At 59.4% G+C, this 16132-nt stretch overlaps 1 protein-coding gene across 1 annotated transcript in view; it reads right to left on the bottom strand.

Moving 5' to 3' along the window:
• Positions 1 to 15596, bottom strand: part of MGAT3 (beta-1,4-mannosyl-glycoprotein 4-beta-N-acetylglucosaminyltransferase) — a 34129-nt gene extending 18533 nt beyond the window's left edge. Inside the window, exon 1 of the mRNA XM_080661849.1 lies at positions 15426 to 15596. The gene's annotated coding sequence lies outside the window, so the exon portion shown is untranslated. The remainder of the gene's footprint in view (positions 1 to 15425) is intronic.
• Between the last annotated feature and the right edge of the window lie 536 nt (positions 15597 to 16132).

Raw genomic sequence — 16132 nt, 5'->3', positions numbered from 1 at the left:
GCGGCTGCTCCGGAGGAGGGAACGCTCGAGGTTTCCGTCTACAGGGAGAGCCCGCCAGGGCCCAGTGCTCGGTGAACCAGGTGCCCACCTCCCTCTGGAGCCTCGCCGGCTCCCTCTCTCTGGGCAGAAGGTCACCCTGAACTGTGCCCTCGCTCAAGGGGCTCCGGGACATTTTCAGGACACAGATGGAAACAGGCGCGAGGTACGCGAAGAAGAGCTTGACATAACTCTCCAGCGGTGGGACCTGGATCCTGACCGCCCTCAGCGAACACGAGCTGCACTCCGGCATGTGGGCCCAGCGCAGCTGCCTGTGGGGCAGGGGGCTCTCAGTAAGTGGGAACAGAGACTGGACTGTGTTTGGCTGATCCTGGAAACTGGGGGGCCCAGAGGAGACCCTCAAACAGCTCCTGCACTGCCTGGCGCAATGCTCCAGCCCACCACGGCAAGCCATTCATTCCCGGGGTGGGAACTGCCCTCCCCAGGCTCCTCCTAGGGAGTGAAGACATACCTGGCTCAGCAGGAGTGGGGCGGCGGAGCTGTGAGCATGCATGCTGCTGGCGGGGTGTGGGGGGTGCATTGAGGGCCTTTAAATGTGCTGTCCCCTATGTCAGGGTCTCCTTCTCCCTCCTTCACACCCAGCTTAGGCCTTGCCTCCCCTGGCGGGGGCTGCCCTCCACCCCAGCTGCTCAGGAGCCCCCATCAGCCTGGAGAGAAGCTTCCCATTGGCCCCTCTCCTGCCCCGAAGGCCGTGACTGCCCCGGTCCTGCTCCCGAGCCGGCCACGCAGTGAATGCCGGAGGTGAACGTCCAGCGATGTGTCTCCATCTGTCAGACGGGATAACGTCCACCAAGTAGGGTAGCTGAAGACCCGAGAAGGACAGCTGAGAGAATGCCAGGCGTGGGGGCACTCCCCAAGGGCTCAGGGACCTGGCCATCTCTGTAGGGAGAGCCTGGCTGGGACCGCTGGCTGGGAGGGCAGGGGCAGGGGGAATGCCAGGAGGAGGAGAGAGATCAGAGTCCAGCCAAGGTGGGGGTCAAGGCCCTTGGAGGAGCAGCACAGCCTATAATAATTAATTGAGCAAAGCATGAATCGTTAACAGACCTTCTTATTAGAGAAAGGAGGACCCAGGCCTTGGATAATTGTTGACCAAACGTGCCCCATGCAGGCTTATCACTCCCATCCTTACAGAACCCAGAGGCCCGGTACCTCCCAACACTGGGCCTCCAGGCCCAATAGGTCCCCCTTCCCTGTCCAAAGAAGAGAAGCCAGCAAGCAGACAAGTCCAGGGGGCCGGAGGCTGAGACCAGCCCTGTCCTGCCTCAGTTTCCACATCTGTGGGATGGAGACCAGGATGCCCACACCTCCCGGGCTCACTCTAAGGAAAAGCAAGGCTAGTTAGGCCCGAGCCGGGTGTTTCCTGTCCAAACAAGAACGGAAACTCATTTCTGGGCCCAGGCTGTGCGAGATGCCCCAGGCCCAACCTCTCAGGAGGCAGAGGGGGCACGTGGAGTCAAAGGGAGCTGGATCCAAATCCTGCCTGCCCCGCCTCAGCCCCGTGTGATCAGGTCACGTAATATCCCCGGGCCCCAGAGTTCCCATCTGCAATGTGGGACCGACCAACCCCTCAGGTGAAATGAGGTAACATCCAAAGAGTCTTGACGTAGACCAGGCCTCTGAGCTGAGGCTCATGCACCCTCTACAAGCCTCACCCTGTGCCTGGTTGGGGCGCTCACTGCAAGGCCTGTCGTCACCTCGAAAATGGTCCCAAGGACTCACCCTGATCCTCCTCACTGGCCTCCCTCCTGCCTCCTTTTCTAAAATTCCATCTTGAAACTCCGTTTTTGAACAAGAGGCCCTGCATTTTCATCTGGCACTGGGCCCCACAAAGTCTGCCACCGCCAACTTCTCATCAGGCCATGTCTCCCCTGCTTGACACCCACTCTGACCCCCGTTTTCCTCCGGCCTCCCACACTCAGAGTGAAATCCAAACTTCTCTCTGTGTCCACAGGCCCTGCCAAGCTGGTCCCTGCCTCTTTGCTGACCTCAGCTCTCGTCCACTCTGCTCCAGCCGCAGTCCCTGCCTTTCTGTCCCTCCCACACCCCAGGTCCTCCTGTCTCAGGGTCCTCGCACTGGCTGTTCCCTCCACCTAGAATGCCCTTCCCTCAGATCTCCACACGTTGGCCACCTCCTCAGAGAGGCCTTCCTGACCAGCCAGCTACGGCAACTGTCCCCTCCCAGGTCATCTGCTCCCCGGCACTCCTGGCTGCGGAAGCTGTCTGTCTCCCCCACCCACACTCTGCTCGCTCGGAATGTCAACAACAGGAGAGCAGGGTCACTGTGGGCCTTGGTTACTGGTCACAGCGCTCCATAAACAGCTGCCGAATGACAGCGGAACTCTTATGAGAACTGATGACAGATTCTGAGTGACGAGAGTCGTCTGGTTTGGGATGGGGGGGCAGCAGGCCTGGCCTAGCAGGGTCTCTCCCCTGCTCCGGAGGCCCAGGGAAAGCCCCAGCACTGGCCCGTTGAGACAGCCCCTCTGGCCCCGTCAGCCCCGTCAGCCCCGGCAGTGCCAGCCCCTCCCTCCAGGCTGCCTGTCCTGCAAAGACAATATACAAAGGGCCACTTCAGTGCACAAGTCTCCAACCCAGAAGGCCTGAGGCTGGGAAGGGAGGGGAGGACACACCCTCCCCTCCTCTGTCCTCAGGGGGCCTTCCCGGCCAGAGTCACAGAACCAAGCTAAGGCTGGAAAGCTTGATTCCATGCATTGCATCCTGGGGCGTCGGGGTGGGGAGCGCCCCCATGCGGAGTGGAGGCAAAGATTGGTTGACTTGGCACTCCCATGGGCACTTCCCCTTGCGTACAGGGTGGCAGGTGGTGGATACACCTGTGGACTGAGAGGCCGAGTGTCCGCTGGGGTAAGGGAGACAGAGGAGCAGACCCAGGGGGGGCTGGGCCAGACCACAGGGAAGGCCGGGGCCTGCACTCTAGCCGGTTTCCGTCCTCCCTGCGACCCTCCGCTGCAAAATGAGGCACAAAGACCTCACTCAGATTGTTCCAACAACCTCAGCTGATGACCCGTGACCTGAGCCTGACACCCAGCGACGCTTGGACAACTTCGGGAAATTCCAGCATTCCTCTTTTTGGGCCCCATTAGCGATGTGACCATCCACCCAGCCGCACACGCCAGGAATCCCCGCCTCGATGACTCCGCACACCTATCCCCTAGCCCAGTGGTCGGCAAACTCATTAGTCAACAGAGCGGCAAACCGCGGCTCGCGAGCCGCATGTGGCTCGGGAACCGCAGTTTGCCGACCACTGACCTAGCCCCATCGATTCCATGTCCTATACTTTTCAAACCCACCCCCTCCCAGTGCCACTGTCCCATGCTGGCTGCACCACCATCAGCGCTCACCTGGACAGAATAGCGACCTCATAGCCTCATCCCCATGAGCCAAAGAACAGCGGTGTCTGACGCTGCCCCTCCCACCTTGGAACTCATCCCTCAGGATAAAGTCCAAATCCTCCCGGAGGCTCAAAGTTGGTGTATAACCTTACATCCCAGTCCCATGCCTGTCTCAGGAGGGGTCAGCTGACCTTGCACGTCCTCCAGGGCTCCCTGGCCCTGCTTTGGAGAGACCCTGGCCTGCACCCCCAGCATCCCTCACCCCACACGGAGGCTGTGCTGCCTAAGTTTCCTGGGCTGCCCCAGCCTGACACAAAGGAGGTGTCAACCTGTTTGTTGAATGAATAATTGACTCTCCCCCAAATCCACACACCTGTACCTTTCAGTATACTGCTGGCCTCTCAGGCCTGGTCTGGGGCTTCGAAAGTGTGACCTGCAGTGTGACATGGGCTCACACCCTCCAAAGAGGTGGCTCATCTCCATAAATTCCCAAGGTCCCTTCCAGTGTGTGTGTGTGGGCGGGGGGTGAGGGGTGGGGAGGGTGGTGAGGGGAATGAAATGACTCCAGCCTCCAGCCTCCAGCAAGAACTTGACCCTCTCCCAGCATGTTTGCTGAGACATAAAGGGAGGCTGGTAAGACCCATCGACAGGGCCCGCAAAGGGATTCGGGGAGGTAACGAGCTGCACCTGGCCCAGAGACTGCAGCTCTGGGATCTGGGAACCTGAGCGCCACAATTAACCTCCGGCTGGGAGCGGTCTGGATGGGGCAGGTGCACAGCTGGTTGGCTCTGCACTCTGGGCACCTGGCGAGCCTCCATGGAGCTGGAACAATGACCCCTTTCTCTTCCCCTCCCCAGTTACTTACTCTGCCCATCCCGCCTGCGAGGACAGCAGCCCCCGGGAGTAAGGACCTGACTGTCTGCACTGGGGACACTCAGTGGGTCCTCACCACGTAGCAGGAACACCACGCCGGGCTCCGGCGCTGGGCCCCTGCTCCTGAACATCATAGGAGCCACCAATGGGCGCTGGCTCCGCTAATTACTTGGTCCTTGCCACCTGCTGCATCCAGTGTTCCCAAACAGGCCCCGAGGGCTCAAGCGTCCCACGGACTGTGGGAAAGGAGAGGGAAAGGAGACCGCAGCGACAAAGCCTCCCACAAGGTGAGGTCTAGGAGTCCGGTGGCCAGGGTCCTAGTCTCAGCAACCTCCTGGGAGGCCCTGGGCTTCAAGAGCAGTGCCCCTTCCCCAGTCTGTGCTCCATCTCAGCTCAGCCTCACGGCCCCACTTCACACATGAGGAAACCAAGGCTTGGAGAGGGGGCGTGACTTGCAAGGTCAGGCACCAGTGGGCCTGGCTCGGCGGAGACCACGAGAGTGACCATTGCTCACCAAAGCTCAGGCCCCTGCCCCACTCTGTACGGCTGGTAGACAGGAGTCCATGTTCCAGAAGGCCCCCCCGTCCAGAAGGCCTCCACTTCGCCCTCAAGTTCTGTATTCCAGCTTCTCTGGTCTGAATCAAGGGGTTCTACCTTCCAGGCGCTGTGTTCTGGTGTCTGGTCCCAGGTTCTCCTTTCACAGAAAGTTCTGCTCCTGGCCTCTCCAGCCTGCCCCTAGGTTCCGCATTCAGTTCTCCAGCCAACATGCTTCCTCTTCAGGGCACTGCATTCTCTTCCCAGCCTCCCCCAGGGCTCACAGCCACTGCTCCATCAGCTTTCAGGGGCGTATCCAGCAGCAAAAAGGGCCGTCCCAGGGTGCCCGGGGCGGGGGGTGGGGGGCAGAGCCCACAGGATGCTCTTCTCCACCTTTCTCCCCTGTGTCCCCAGGATGCCATTCTGACTACCCCCACCTCTGCTGGTCCCTGCCCTCAACAGTCTGCATTGCAACCGCCTCACAAGATGAGCGCTTCCCAAGGGCAGAGGGTATTTCCTTCAGGGTCAGGGCCTGGCACCTCCTTGGCAGGCAGTGGATTAACACTTGCTGAATGAATTAACCAGAAATGCCCAAGGTACTAGCAGGAATGTACGTGGGCACAGCCTGAGGGATACGCATTCATATGTGATGGAGATGCTCGGCTGTGTTCATGTGCAAGTGAAGTGCACAAAACGCATGCAGGTAAACACAGACAGTCACACCCTGAAGTGGGCAGATCTGTGCCCCTGGCACCTGGCTCAGCCCCTGGCACACAGTGGACACTCAGTGAATAATCACTGAATGAATGAATGAATGAATGAATGAATGAGTGCTCTGTATCAGGCAGAGTCAGGGGCCATGGGCAAGACAGAGATTGAGTCCCTCCCTCCCCACCCTAATCAGGGCTCAGCTGTGATGACAAACACCATTACCACAGGGAGAGCCTGACCATGCTGCAGGAGGGCCTCCGGAAAGTCACTTCAAGCTGAGTCAGTAAGAAAGGCAGTCAACAGAGACCCACACCCACTGGGCACCGGGGTGGGGTGGGTGGGGTGGGTGGGGTGGAGGTGAGGTCCAGGAGTCCTAGGGTCCTAGTCTCAGCAACCTCCTGGGAGGCCCTGGGCTTCAAGAGCAGTGCCCCTTCCCAAGTCTGTGCTCCATCTCAGCTCAGCCTCATGGCCCCACTTCACACATGAGGAAACCAAGGCTTGGAGAGGGGGCGTGACTTGCAAGGTCAGGCACCAGTGGGCCTGGCTCGGCGGAGCCCACGAGAGTGACTATTGCTCACCAAAGCTCAGAGCCCCGGGACCACCGCTAGCTGGGAGGGGCGGGAATGGTTTCCTGGGAGGACTGCAACCCCAGGTAGAGGGCTGGCTTTCCAGGTAGAGGGCCTGGCACAGCGAAGGCCAGAGGTGGGCAAAAGAGGACCGTGTGCAGAGAACAGCAACGGTCCCAAGGCTGGAATGTGGGTGCCTGGGGGGAGAGGTGCAAAGGCCAGAGCAGTGCCAGAGAAAGGAGGTCAGAGGTTTGGACTGAATTCAAGCAGAACTGCATCCCAGTAGCCCCAGAGCTGGACCCTCACTGACCCAATTTCCGGGATGAGAGACATGCAATGGACACGCAAGCTGTTTGCAGCAGGTGCATCTGCTCGGGGGGATGTGCCGGGGGCTAGACAACGCGCACTGGTGAGGCCCAGCACCAGTAGTGACCCCAGAATCGGACAAATGGTGAGTGGGCTGTTCTCGGAGCACCCTTCTTACCTCTCTCCTTTACAATATAACTTCCTCCTTTTGGTTATAAAAGTTTATCAGACATTCCAGAAAATCTGGAAATCACAGTGAAAGAAATAGGACATCACACACCATCCTGCCACCTCTCAGGCTAACATTTTGGCCTAAGCGCTCGCAGATTTTCTCCCCAGCGTTACCTTTTGCTGGAATGAATTATCAACATGGATTTTCTGCCAGCTTTTGGGGGACATGCACTTTCTCTAAGGAGCGATGTCCTCCACACTGGGGACCAAAGTGCCGACCTGAGCCCTGGGACTTGGCTCTTTCCGGCTCCTTCCATCCCCCCCACAGACCTGACCTGGATCCCGCTGAGAACGGCTGCAGCTTGGGATAGGAGTGGGGGTGGAGCGCAGCCGGGCTCTCCGAGACACTCTGGGTCAGTCCCTCAGTGTTTCCTTTGTGGAAGGGGTGGCTTCAGCTGGCCACGTGGCCTCAAGGCTCCCAGCCGGACCCCTCTCTGGGTTGAGGGGACACCACCCGGGCTGGGCAGCACCTTACAGAGCTTCTTAGAACCGCTCAGGAGGCCCTGGGTCTTCCGCAGATGCCATCCCTTTGTCACCCAGGCAGAAGGGATGGCACAGTACGCTCTACGGACGGCCTGAGTGGCCACCCGGGGCCCCCCGACCCAGTCCTCTCCCTTACCCCACGGGCATGTCCTACCGGGCCCTCATCACACCGGCCTTGCCCGCAGGTTCTCACATCCCCTTGGGATGGGCCTCAGGCATGGCTCCTGGAGGGACCTTCAAGGACGAGCCAGGAGTGGAGGGGAAGGGCATTCCGGACAGAGGAACAGCACCTGCAAAGGCCCGAGGGGAAAGCCAGCGCCTGGGCTTCTGGTCTGGATGGGGGTGCTGGTGCTTCGCCCCACCCCACATGCCCGTGCTACAGGCAGCAACCGGGGGTTCAGTCACATGCCGCCCAGTGGTGGCCAAAGGGCCATGGCCTGTGCTCACGTGTGGCCCCAAACACTTCTGACAGCCTAGAGGTCCCTGGGCACCCCTAGGAGGGCGTCTGCCTGGGTGCCCTTTAGGGCCAGTCCCATTGGTTAGTGAATCTAACGGTGGTCATTCTGCGGAGCCAAAGCCACCTGCCAGGTGTCCCAGACCTCCCGGTGTGGCAGAGCATCACACTCTCTGGTCCTCACCTGGGGCTAGAGGCTGTTACCTCGGACCAGTCACCCACACTCTGTGGGCCTCGGCTTAGAGACCGCAGACTGTCCTGGGCTCTTCCGAGGACCAGATGGGACCACACTGTGCGCCAGCCTGAGCTCAGGCCTGGCTCTGCCCCCACTGGCTACGGGACGCCTCCCACCAGCCTGGGCAGAGGCTCTCCTCTCCCCGCCGCCCCTACAGACGCGGTGTGCCCTCGGGTGCGGGTCTTCTGAGCAGGGACATGGGCAGAGGTGAAAGAGGAGGGTCACGCCTCGAGCCGCATGAGGACTGAGGGAGGCGATGGGTGTGACGGTGCTTTCTGAACTGCAGGTGCCACGCAGGCTCATTCACGCTTTAGCCACTCGGGCAGACTCTGACCCGAAGACCCACCTCCTGACACTGTGACCCTGGCAAGTCACCTTCCCTGTCTGGGACTCAGTTTCCACACGATGGGATGCGGATTACTCGGGCACCACTGCCCCTAAAACACCGAAATGCAATCACGCAAGAAAGCGCCAGCATCTCGTGGGGAAGGCGCCCCTTCCATCTTTCACCTAAACCAGCCACACTGCCTTGTTTCCAGAAGTGGCCCTCCCCCCACTCTCACAATCACCATTCAACAAACACCGAGGAAATGTGGATCGAACGCTTTCTCTGTGTCAGGCATGGTGCCAGCCCCAGCGCCAGCCCGTGTGCCCAGCCCGGGAGCCCACCCTTCCTGTCACTGGCAGCTCTCCTTGCTCCCCTTCCCCGGCACCATCATGCACCAGCCGCGACCCGCACAGGCAGCACGAGGGCAGCCACTAGGGACTTACCCAGAGCATCAGGCAAGCTCCGGGGGCCCACGGAGCAGCAGGTGCTCCTGGAAAAAGGCAACAGGGGCAGCAGGAGGGGGGTCCTCATGGCGTGTGCAGAGCTAGTGGGTGGGGGAGTAGGGAGCAGAGGCCCAGAACACAGGCAGGGCTGAGTCACAGGGATCTGGACCCCAAAGGGCAGGAGGTCTCAAAGGCAATCTGGTCTCCATGGGGCCAGGCAGTGGTTCTTGGAGCCCACAGGCCTCTACATCCCCAGGGCAGCATCTTAAAAACTGGGCTCCCCCCCCTCCCTCCTATGTTGGACCAGTCACCCACACTCTGTGGGCCTCGGCTTAGAGACCGCAGACTGTCCTGGGCTCTTCCGAGGACCAGATGGGGCCACACTGTGCGCCAGCCTGGAAAATAGATACTGTCCCCAAGCCGCCCAGGGGAGGCTGAGCAAGGCTTCCAGAGGCAGGGCCCCAGGACTATGGGGAGACTGGAGTGACACCAGGGCCTGGAGGAGGGTGACCTGGAGGCCAGGACACGGGTGAGGCAGCTGTTCCCTTCTAAGCCTCAGAGTGGTCCCCTCTGGGTGACCGAGGGGACCTAGATAGGCAGCCCTGTCTGGGGTCCGACGGGCTGGTGACAATCCCAGCCCCACCACTTCTCAGCCCTGAGCCCTGGGCCCCAGGTCCCCTGAAATTGCCAAAGAGGGATAAATAATAGTACCTCCGTCCCTGGAGATTAGGATAGCTCTACGGGATAATGCAGACAAAGTGCCTGGCCCAGCAACTAGCACATAGTCAGTGCTCAACAAATAGCAGCCTATGATTATGACCGGAATGTTGGGGTGGGGAGAACCCCTGCACAGCCATCTATCATGGGCCTCTGTCAACCAGAAGCCGGGAGCCTGCCTCTGCCTCCACCGCCCCTCACCCCCACTGCTCAGACTCTGTGTGCTCCCTCTGGGACGCGCTGGGAGCCCTGCCCAAAAGGGCAGCTTGAGGGCAGGCCCTGAGGCCCCAGGGTCAGCCAGCTCCAGCATCCAGGCCCGGCCCTAACCCTGGCCCACCCACACCCCCAGGCATTTCCACTTCAGTGGGAACCAAAGTCTTGAGCCAAAAAGCTCTAAATTCCTAAAATAACAAAGTAATTAGGTGTGTAAATGATTCCTATTGTTCCAATTCTATTTTTAGAGAAAAGATCAAAATAAGTGAGGAATTTTGATTTCAGGGACCCTGATAACTTCTGAAAATAAGTGAGAAATTTCCATTCCAACAGGGAAATTTCCATTTCAGGGACGCTGTTAACCTCCTGGATTATGGGCAAGGCCTTGGGCCCCCTGCGGGCCCCCTCCTAGGCCACAGGAGGGTGCCCCACCACCCTTCCTCCAGGCCTGCTTCCAGCTGGAGGGAGGCTCTCAGCCCCTCCAGAACCCTCCCTTTCCCCTTCTGGGAGGTGGGGACAAGCAGGGTCCCTGGGCCCATCCCGCCATAGCCCTGAGGCTGCCCTCTGAAGGGTCAGTCTCCTCCCTCAGGGAGGAGAAAGAGGGCAGTGGACAGAAGAGCAGAGCTGCTCGCGTGGGCTGAGAATCACTCATCCACTCACTGGAGCGCCTGCAGGTCTGTGGAACTCACAGTGCAAGCATGTCAAACTCACTGCCCACAAGGAGTATTTTTTGCGGCTCAGCCAATACAACAGGATGTAAAAAAACGTTTTAATAAAGATTTTGTAACCTAATTTTTACAATATCCTGTTATACATAATTATTAATAACCAACTACAGCGTTCGCTAATGACTGATTACTATAATCGTGTTGCATTCACTCCCCTTACGCGCCTTACACGCAGGCGCACCATTTCTCTCCACTAATACCAACAGCGAATATTTTAGCAGCCGAAGGCCACATCATTAGTCTTGGACTGACTTGTTTCGTATGCGCAACAGGAATATTTCGCTTTTGGAGAACAAGAGAAATAGGTTTATTTGCTTATTAATAGGTTTATTAATTAATAGGTTTATTACGCTTATTAATTTGTGCAGTTATTCAGCGTCTGGTAAGTTAATGTCCAAGAAGAAATATTAATTTTTATTAAAATGTCCTATTATTTTATGTTAATGATGACTCATTTATTTCAGCCCTTTGCATTCAGCATGTCTCTATCGAAATAAACCTACGTTTCTATGAAAATGGAAGCTTTTGTTGTTTTGCGGCCCACATACACGTAAACCTTGTTTATTCGGCCCGTGTTAGCCTTTGAGTTTGACATGCTTGGTCTAGCGGGAACCGTGTGATAACAAGCAAGTACAGATACAGGGAGGTTGCTCTGTGGGCCCACAGCAAAGAGATCAGGACTCACATAAGCTTCCCTACATGAGTGATGCTCAAGCTAAGATGTGAAGGACGGGTCAGCGCTAACAAGACACTGTGCCTCAACTTTCCCATCTGCAAAGAGGATTATCATGGTACCGTTGTCATGGGTTGCTGTAGAGATGCAATAAATGTTAGTTATTAATATTTTTAACATATTTTTATTGATTTTAGAGAGGAAGGGAAAGGGAGAGAGATAGAAACATCAATGATGAGAATCATTGATCAGCTACCTCCTGCACGCCCCCTACCAGGGATCCAGCCTGCAACCTGGGCATGTGCCCTTGACCGGAATTGAACCTGGGACCCTTCGGTCTGCAGGCTGATGCTCTATCCACTGAGCCAAACTGGCGAGGGCACTTATTAATATTTTGATGGTCCAGCCAGCGTGGCTCAGTGGTTGAGCATCAATTTATGAACCAGGAGGTTGAAGTTTGATTCCTGGTCGGGGCACATGCCCAGGTTACAGGCTCGATCCCCAGTGTGGGGAAGGCAGGCAGCTCCAGTACAACATGGCCCAGCAGCTCCCCAAAACAAGGAAGGGCTGAGCACAGAAGAAGCAACAGGTGCGCCCATTGGCTCCCTGGGAAGTCAGAGAAAAGGGGGCCTGGGAGACAGGTCCAGGGTTAGCCTGATACAAGCTGCTGCTGCCCACTGCTCCCCCAGATGTGCGGCTTTGGGGTCCCTTAGAGTTTAGGAGATGCGTGTCTGTGGGGGAAGAGGGAAAAGAGAAAGGCATGGGTTTGCTCCCAGGAGGGAGGGAGAGCATGCCCTGGGTCTTCTGGGTCCTTTGTTTTGAGGCTTTTATCTCTCTTTTTTAAGAAAGAATAGTTTATTGATTTTGAGAGAGAGAGAGGAAGGGAGAGGTACAGAGAGAGAAACATCAGTGTGAGAGTGCTGCCCCCTGCATGCCCCCTCCCAGAGATCAAGCCCGCAACCCGGGCAAGTGCCCTGACTGGATTCGAAACAGCAACCTCTTGGTGCACAGAAAATGCCCAACTCGCTGAGCCACACTGGCCAGGGCTTTTCGCTCTCTCTTGCAGATGGGAACTTGAGGGGAGATCTCAGAGGAGGGTTTCAGCAGAATATTCTTTCGTTTTCCAGTTGTGACTTTCAAGATCGTGGTTTCTGCTGATGGGTCAGTGCCAGGGCAGGGGGTCATTAGTCACTGCAGCTGGTCCTGGCATCCCCCACCTGGCTTTGCTGCTTTTCTGGGCCTGGAGCGGAAATGCAGCTGAGGCCCAGATGTTGTCTCTAGGGAGGCGACCTTCTGTATCTGGCTGTAAATTGCTTGGCCAGTGTGTTCATCTATCTGTCTCCGTTTCCCCGTTCTACTCGCCAAGAAAATTTCCCAGCTTCTTACTATCCTGCCTCAGATGGAAGAGACACTCAGGTAGAGGGAACAGCAAAAGCAAAGGAAAAGAATTTGAGGCTTGGGACCTCTTTGAGAGAGCTCTGTTAAGCTAAAGCTTGGGGCCCAGCAAGGCCATTCTGTGCAAGCCCCAAGGCCAGGCCAAGCTCAAGGGGAGTTCCTGGGAGAAGGGGTTAATGCAAGAGTGAGGCAGGGTTAGAGGTGTGGAGCCCCAGGAAAGGAAGACACCAGCCCTCCATTCCCTCTGCTCTCAGTCCTACTTCGGGTACTTATTCGGGGTGGTCCCTGGCCCCACCCTCCGCCTGTCTAATGCCAACCCCTGAAAGCCCTTCTCCAGTACAGCATGGCCTGGCAGCTCCCCAAATCCATCTGACCGACAGTGCCTGAGGCCTTTCCTTCTTGTTCAACCATCATTTATTAAGCACCTACTAAATGCCTGGGTGCTGAAGCTGTTCCTGATTCCATTAGGAGATCGTTAAGCTGTTGGCAGCTTGCAATGGACCCTGCCGGGAAGATTTACACCACAGAAATGGGCCACTGCTCATCCGAGAGCCAGCTGCCAGCATACCACTGCCCCCTGCCCAAGCCACGGACACAGGAAGGCAGGCCCCTGCTTAAGGGGACTCACAGACAGAAGGAGAAGACAACAGGGATGTGGACTGCACGTGCACCGGGGCAGGCTGGGTAGTCTCTGAGGAGGGAGGGGTGGGAATAGGGAGATGCATTCTAGGAGAGTAGTGAACACCCACCAGAAACTGAACCAAGCTGTTCAAATCAGTAGTGTGTACCGTACCCATTTTATAGACAAGGAAACAGACAGGAAGAGGAGGGTTACCCGTCCACAGTCACATAATAGTAAGCGGGAGGCCTAGGATGTGAAGCTGGGCCATTGGATCTGGAAGCCTTTTTCATCTTCCGCATTTGACTGCCCCGTGGCGCAATTACTGCGACTCTCTTTGCCCCCTCAGCAGACAGCACAGGGCTGGGTAGACTGTGGGTGCCCAGTGATGTCTGCTGCCCAACTGGATTCTCATCTCCTGAGGGCACAGCCTGCATCCTCTCCACCTGGCCACCTGGCACAGTGCCCCTCACAGGAGGACATCATGTTTGTTGACCTGAATGTCTGAAGAAACTTCTGGAAAGGAGCCCTGGTCCCCACGTGGTGGACTAGAGCTGGCTGGGAGGGGGTGCACCATGCAGAAAGGGGAACAAAGAGGCTTTGGCCTTGGAGAGCACAGCAGGGTCCCTTGAATGCCATGGCTGGGGGCCAGAAGGTGGTGCCGGCCCACAGGGGCAAGAAGAGGCTGTCTGTGAAGACTCCCCTGCCCCCAGCCGCTCCTCACTGCTCTCTCCTCTCCTCCTAGAAGGAGGACATGGGCACTCAGTTCCCCCAGCCTCTGGCTCCCTCCCAGCCACATCCAGCCCTCACATGATCCTCACCGCCACCCGGTGAAGTGAGCCTGGCCTGCCAGCTGGCATCGATGTCCTCGTTTTACAGGTAAAAATACCAACGCAGCAGCCAGTCATTTCCCGAGTTACTTCTCAGGTGCCAGGCGCATCATCGCATGCAGTCCTCCTCTCCACAACCGCGTGGAAGATTCTCCCCATTTGACAGATGTGGAAAATGAGACTCACTACCACAGAAGAGGGAGCACCAGTGAGGGTCAAGCAGCCCTGACCGCATCAGGGCAGACCCTCAGACGGGGGCGGCGGAGCCAGCCAGCACCACCCGCAGCCATCAGGACAGGGTTCCAGTGCCAGCTGTGGCCCGCCACCTCCTCTCCACCCGGCCCTCCGGGCCCTCCTTCCCCGGCCTTGCAGAGCTTGACCCTCCCCCACCTCCATCTCTCCACACATACCAGGCACTCACATCTCTTAAGCTTTTGCTCATGCCATTCCCTCCACCAGAATGCCCTTCCCACGTTCTCCATCCAGTGAACACCCTCCTCCAGCTTCCTATTATCATCTCTTCCAGCAAGTTCGCTCTCCCCCTTGGGCTGGCAGCCCCTCTTTCAAACTTTCCCAGGACCCTGGGCTCTGTCCCCAGCACTGGGAAGCATTGATGACTCCACAGAATCGCCAGCTGGGGGTGGGGGAGGAGTTGTCTTGCTCTTCCCTCCATCCTCAGCTTGGCCCCATGCCCGGATCTTTAGTAACTGCCCCTGGAGGTGACACACCAGAGCCCACAACTCCCCCATCAAGGCAGATCCTGACTGGTGTCCCAGGAGTGAGGAAGAGTGCTATGGGGACGCGGAGAGCGCCAGTTCTGGGGGACCATGGAGGGGTCTCACTGGGGTAGTGTTCCTGCCCACACCCCTTCTGGCCAGAGCTAGGAGAGTCACCCGACCTCGGGCCACCAAGGCCGGCTGAGACCCACCTCGGCTTCTCCTGGCACCCCAGCTCTGGCACTCCCCACCCCCCATACACCCAGACTCGCTCCCCTCCCCACTCCAGGTTCCAGAACTCACTGTGTGCAGATATTTATAGCGCCCTCCCCCGGCCAGGTTCCCTTCCCAGCCCTGGGCAGTGCAGTGGTAAATGCGGGAGCCCACCCTCAACGGTTGGGGTTCTCTTCCCATTCCCCTCTACTAGGTCCCCACAGTCCCGCCCCCGCCCAGCACCCCGACTGCGCCTGGGCCTCCACCTCCGCTGCCGCAGACCCAGGTTGAGGGGGGGAGACGGGGGGAGAAGGGGGGAGGCGGGCGCTAAGGCCTCCCACTCCCCGCCCCGCGCCTCGCCGGAGGTTTGTGGGGGTCGCAGGGCACAAAGCACAGCTCAAGCCCAGTGCCTCGGGGACGCCCCGCGCCAGGAGCGGGGAAGGAGGGGTCGGAGGGATGAGGCTCTGCCCTCGGGGGCTAGGGAAAGCTCCACTGAGCAGCCGGCTGGGAGAGGGGGCGCCAGAGCCTCCGCATCCCACCCCCATCCTGGCCACCCCCCGCCCCAGTCCTCCAGCCTGAGGTTCCCGCCCGGCCCCAGAGGTCACGCTCGGGGAGGGGGCGGTGGGAAGCCGCGACAGGGGTGGGGGATCGCGAGCGCAGAGGAGGCGGCGCGGAGATGGAGGCGGAGGGCCGGGGGTGCGGGATGGAGGGGCTGCGGCGCGGGGCCCCAGGACAGCAGGGTCAACTCACCCATCGCCTGCCGGGTCTCAGCAGCGGTGGCAGCAGCGGCGGCGGCGGCTCCGCGGCCCCCGGGGCCCCCGGCGGGGAGATGCTGGCATCCGCCGCAGCCTCTCGCCCCATCCCGGGTTCCGGCGGCGGCGGCTGCGGCGGGCGCCCGGCATCGCAGGCGGCGCGGCCCCGGCCCGGCCCCGATCCCCGCCCCTTGCCCCCACCTCCACCCCGTCTCGCGGGCCCGACGCGGCCGCCTAGCTGCACCCCGGGGGCGCGGTGGGGACCCGGCGAGCGGAAGGCGCGGGGAGGGCCCCGCGGGAGGCGCGCTGGGGGTGCGGAGGCGAGGCCGAGCGCGGCGCACAGAGGTGCCCGCTCCCGCCGGCTCGGGCGGCTCCGGCCCCCGCCCCGCCCCCACGGAGCCCCCTCCCCTCCGCCGCCTGTCGGGCTTCGAGCCGCGCCGGGCCGGGGGCGTCTCGGGCCGCAGTCTGGGGCCGCCGCCGCTCCGCGCCTCCCGCGTGTGCGGTTAAATGTGAGTGTGAGCGCGCCCCTGCCTGTGGCCGTGCGTGCGCCGGCCCCCCGCCCGGTGCGTCCTGTGGGGCGGTGTGTGCGATGGAGGCGGGGCGGGTCAGAGTGTGCGCGTCTGGCGTGTGCACGGGTCTGTGAGCGGGTCTGTGTCTGCTTGGATGTGTGCGTCTGTGGTTTGCAGTGTATGGGTCTGTGTGACC

This window comes from Plecotus auritus (assembly GCF_963455305.1).
Source record: "Plecotus auritus genome assembly, chromosome: 3".
Classification (NCBI taxonomy): Eukaryota; Metazoa; Chordata; class Mammalia; order Chiroptera; family Vespertilionidae; genus Plecotus; species Plecotus auritus.
Note: the sequence above shows the minus strand (reverse complement) of the source record. Positions and strands in the feature narration are given on the sequence as shown.